We start from the raw sequence: 6,000 nt of genomic DNA, 5'->3' as shown, positions 1-6,000 counted from the left end.
ATCAGTTACTCTGACTAATATAAATATACATGTATTCCCTAACATGTTAATATGATAGCGAAATATGTGTGCTTCATTTGTTTTATTGTCAAAAACGACATGTGTTGTTAAACATGTAAAACGTATATGTTTACACCGCAAAACTATTCTGTCTATGCACATTTTCTCATTACACACGAAATCATCATTCATTATTTTTAGTTCTTCTCGAAATTACTACTTAATTCAGTACTCAATTAAATATTCCGTTTTGCCAACATTCCTTTAACTTAATAGTTTTATTCCTCTTTTACCCCTTAACCATTCTGTACATTCTGTTGGACAATATATATGTGCACTCAATATTGCCAGCCGGTGGTGAATGCTTTAGCCATTGTCCTATATTCACAATCATGTTAAAAATTGTGTTCATTGATGATCGATCGGTTTAAGAATGCTACACATGGTTGAAGAATTGTGAAATATGTTACATATTTCCTTCATTTGATATCATGATTTGGAAAACAAATTACATACAAGGAGTGAACATTAGCTTATTAAACTCTTTGTTTTAAAACTCAACGCAAAAATACACTCATCGAGATTAGAAATAAAATAATATTAAGTAAAATAACAAGCTGTATAACTCCGGAAACGAAAAATATTTCGTATTTCGCAAAACATCAAAATGTGAATTCAAACCGACAAGATTCTCGAAACAATTTGATATGCACGTGTTTCATGGTATATAAGGCAGATGTCAAATCCTATTAAATATATGACCATCGTTCTTTTCCCTCGACTTAACTGACACATTAATGGATGGCAATTATGCGCCTCTTGTTGATTATCGTGTAACGTACGTTTAACAATATCATGCACATGTGACATGCTCTATGATATTCAATCCTCCACATGGGGCCTTATGTCGAGGAATTTGGACGTCTGCAGCCAATTGTATAAACAATGGTAAATAATTACCTCGGTAAGTAAAACCACCGGTAAATTCCGTGGTAATATTACCATGGAGGTAAATATGTTGTATAAAATAAATTACCAAGGCGGTAAATTTACCAGGGTAAATTTTACCAAAATGTCCGATAATGCAATTGAGTGACGTCATTTTCCCGCACAGCTGTCAAATAGGAGGTATCTTTTTAATAAAAAATTGAGCGTCCATATTCCATTTTTATAAAAATTCTAAAAGGCAGGTTTCATGACAAAATTCATTAAATCGGTCCAACCAGTTACATTGTAAATATTCAACAAAACAGTACAAAGTATTTATTAGCTTCTCCCGTGGCTGATCAATAAAACACATGCAACACTTCAAGGGGTAGGTTTATTCTGAATTCAGGGGTGTTTTTCTTTACTTCATACAAAACGGTCAACGAATACCGCATGAAAATTCGACAATAATTGAAATGATATGCAAGTCATAATGACCCAATACATCTGAATAATTTAAAAACAGAAATTAACTGACAATAAATTATACTTGCTTACACAAAATACAAAAAATATTTTTGAATAAATTTTAATTCTGGCATCGTCCGTTTTTCTCACGCTGACACCTAAGGAATTTATTGTCAGCTTCAACTTGTCATAGAAATGATGCACTGAGTTTCATGAAATTGATTCTCATTAAAGTGATCAATAATTCATATCTTTAATCTAATATGTACCATTGTTTCAGTATTCCATGTATTTGTTAATTAAAGCTGGGGTCCATTGTTATATTTTAAACTGAATTATTGCTGAAATTCGGAATATATGTAAGCATTGATTCTTTTAGTGTCAATACTGACACATATTATAAGTGTACTTGATCTTTTCTATATCTCCTATGCGAAATGTCATTTATTGAAGATTTCCATTTATTAAATGCTGCATTCAACCACTTTGCAAATTCATAAGATTATTTAACTACATGCGACATTTGCATAATATATCAGTTATGTTTATTATTAATGACCAAATGATCTTGAATCGGTTCCTTTGATCTTCTTTGTAACATATATACATATATGTTTGTATAATTATGTTCCTACCCATAGGCTTGCAATAACCTCAACTTGGCACAAAAAGTGCAATCATGTATAATTAACTTAATTAAATTATTTTTAGTGTCTGCTTATTTATGTTATCATTGTTTCTGTTTAAAATAGAATGAAACATGATCTCTTCAGTTATTGTCAGCACTATTCAATAATATTTTCAACTATTTAAAAACTAGGCTGTCCTATTGTGCATGTCAAATTTAAATGTTAGAAGTACCTACTTATATAGTCACCATATTTCCATTTTACAGGAGCATAAAGTCAATATCCATGGAGTGGAATAATAACTTTTATTTTTTTTTTCATTAAACTATGAATGGTCTTAAATTCAAAATCAAAGTCAATTCTTATGTAGATACCAATAACCAGAATCAGAAATGTTAAACAGCATATAATACACTAGCGGCTCCAGGAAGTTCATTTTGTGATGTTTTCTTGACGGCACATTTGTCATACAACCTTGGTCCTCCACTGGTACCAATCTAAAGAAAAGTGAAATTATTTATAATCATTAAAATTATATGTTGTCTGTGTGAAAATCAGCTTTATATCTTAAATGGCTGTTTAATGAATATTGGGCGCGGGTACGGAAATATGCCTGGGGGGCCGTTCCCTAGAGGCCAATGTTTCTATAAATTTGAAAGGTAAGTTAACAAGAGCGTCGGTAGGAATGATGGCTTTCAAAATAAACAAACCAGTTATTATTATTTTGCTTTCACTCAAATGACAGTACTGTATGCTGATAATTTGCAGAAGAAAAAAAAACAACATCTTATTATTACCTCACTGCTCTTGGTGTCTTTAATCATGTGCCTGTTATATGTTCTAACATCACACTGGCTCTGCTGGCTATCGCTGATGAAAAGCCTAAAATGATTATTTATATTCATTATCACAATTATGAAATGGTTGTGTACAATTGAACACAAACGTGTTAATCACAGAACTATATATGTATCAGTATAGTTTATATACATTTTAACAAACTCAAAAAATCATACTTGGGTATGTTTTCATACCACAGCTGTTGTTTTTATCAAATATACAGTAAACTTTTATATTATCAAGGCACTCTACAGTATTTGGTTAGTAATCACCCCATCGTGTGCCTCTATATAAAAGAAAACTGTAGAAATAGAATATAGAATGAGGTATTTTTCATAGAAAATAACGTAAAAGCTGTCATTTATTATTCAATGTTTACAGGCGGTTCAATTTGATTGCAAATATTTATGTGCAAAATACTCAAAATGTGTGCAAAGACGGATACATTTCAACAAAGTAAGTTCGAGACCTGCAATCAGGTGTTGGTCTCGAACCATTGCATTGAATTTTGAATGATTTTGGAATTATTTTAACGCGAAACAAGGTAACTACATTCTTAAACTTCATATTTCTTGTGTCACTGTTTTTGTACATGAAATTTGTTCGTTAGAATATTTTAAATGCATTTATTTGTTCACACAGTGATTATTGGATAGTTCTTACCTCTGTATTCCTGTCGTCTATTGATATGGATGTAATCGCACAGTTTTCTATTCACGAAGTGTCAATTTGTCTTTAAAATCGACGAAATAAGTTGTGAATCGAGTGTTTGTTAATGTCTGGTCGGCCATCTTGATTCTGGTAACTGAGACGGTAAATCAATTTACCCACCTCTTGGAGGGGGGTTAATATTACCGCGGTAAATAGCTTGGTAAAATCTTAATTTTGTTGTATAAAATTGCTTACCGCCAATTTACCAGAAAAAAATACCGCCGGTAAAATATTACCCTGGGTAAATCTGTTTATACAATTGGCTGCAGGTAGATATTATCTCGGTTCATAAATATAAATATAAGAAATAAACGCTTATGACTTCCACAAATATATAGAATAGTACATATATGTATTGTGTAGGGTATCTGGAAGGAACTGTTTCTAAGATACTGCAAAATATTGAAAAATGCAAGTAAACAAATATTATCGCTTTTTTGTTATAAAATGAAACATTTTGACCAGTAAGAATAAAAATACATTGTGCACGTCACCATTCAAAGTGTCTTCAAGTTATGCGTAAAATGCATAATAAAGAAACTAGTGCTTCTGCTTGTAAATGCTATGAAAATGCATTAATTTAAGGTTTATTTGTTGAGATTGGACATCATGTTTATGTGGAAAAAAACACGGCATCCGTCCAGTTTACCCACACAATCTAAGGGGCATTATAAAATGAAAAACTAGTTGAATGTCACCATAAGCTTTGTAAAAAATGGCAACCCCTTAGCAAACGGCCCTCATCAGTTTAAAAAATTAATAGCCAAAAAGGTCACGCGACATGGTAATTAGCAACATCATTTTTCATCTTGTAGCGTTGAATCTTGTAATTCTTTATCCAATTTTAGTAAATGATATCGTACCATTTAAAACTAATCGTAACTGCAGTTCATACCTTGCCTAAATTTCTTTGTGTTCTTTTTCTGTTTCTTAAATATCTTTGACCATTAACTTGTGTGCATGTTTAACTCACCGAAGGAGTTACTTTAACATTTAGTGACAAGGAGACCTGCCCCTGTAGCATCCGTTGCATTGTTGTGTAATATGTTTGTGTGTGTGTGTGTGCGTGCGTGCGTGCGTGCGTGCGTGCGTGCGTGCGTGCGTGCGTGCGTGCGTGTCGTATTACTTCAATTGTATCATTTCAAACTTTATATCGAGGGATGCGATACAATTTTACATGTCTAAAGGATCCTATTGTCATCAATTGCTGTAGGCGAAACTGTTGATCTTAACATTGAGTGATTTGAGGTCTAATACTGCATTCCTATTCTAAGCGAACCAATGAAAAAGTGAGTTTGAACCCAACATCGTATGTGCTCTTATTTATTGATTTGATTGTATCTTCATTGAACAAGGAAAAGTTGATAAGTAACTAGGTAATTTCCAGTAAATAGGAGATACAGCATTATTCAATGATACAATGCAAACAACAGGACAGGACAAAACTGTGTAGTAAAACAATTAAATATTTAAACCTGTTAAAAGTACAGACCCAAGTGAAACGAGAGAAACAAAATACAGACACCACCATTGGACAAAATATGCATCGAAATAAATATACCAATAACACTTGGGATAACCGTCTTTAAACGGTCAGTGCAACACGAGTTTACTGGACCCCGAGTTTTCTTGTGGTTTGATTTACTTTATATGAGCTCAACACCTCCCCTTTCTTAACATCTATCATTAATTACAAAACTGACCAAACCAATCACGTGAGATCAATGCGAAATGTTATGTGAATTTGACAGAATTTTGTTTATATAGCTGATCATTAGGGTAGCGTAAATGATGAATGCAAGGGTTTAAAATTTCAGTTGAGTTTCTTCTCTTTAAATGTTTGTTCGGCTTTAACCATCCGACAATGAACACGAGACAGTGAATGGTTTGCTACTTGGCCTTTTTTCTTTAAGACTGGCAGGGCGAAAATGCTAAATACTTTTTATCTGATTAATGTCTTCACTCTTCAAATTAAATTTCAAGCTGATTACCTTTTGTGCACTGAAAGCAATTACGAAGAATTTTACGATGCTAGATTTGAAGGTGAACGTCAAGTCATTCCAAAATTATGAGAAACCTTAGTAGAATTTACTTCCTTATTTTTATATATAATCTGTTCGAATGAGTATAGAAATCAATTATTCGTTTAAATGCTAAAACCAGAAGAAAAAACAACATTACATTGAATGATTTGAAATTGTTTTCACGCGTGTGCAGTTAATCATTATACAGTTAAAATCAAATAAGCCCAGTAAGACGTTTATCTGTATACGAAATGCCAAGTACGAGGGCTTTTAAGCCTTTTAGGGCCTATGCAAATGTTAACGTTCATAAAAGGGTGTAGTTTCTCTTTATTTGAATACACTAAACAAACATAACCCTTGCCAAAACGTTGTGCAGACACGAAGAACAGGAATGAGAAAAA

This window comes from Mya arenaria, chromosome 10 (genome assembly GCF_026914265.1).
Source record: "Mya arenaria isolate MELC-2E11 chromosome 10, ASM2691426v1".
In the NCBI taxonomy this organism is placed as follows: Eukaryota; Metazoa; Mollusca; class Bivalvia; order Myida; family Myidae; genus Mya; species Mya arenaria.
Note: the sequence above shows the minus strand (reverse complement) of the source record.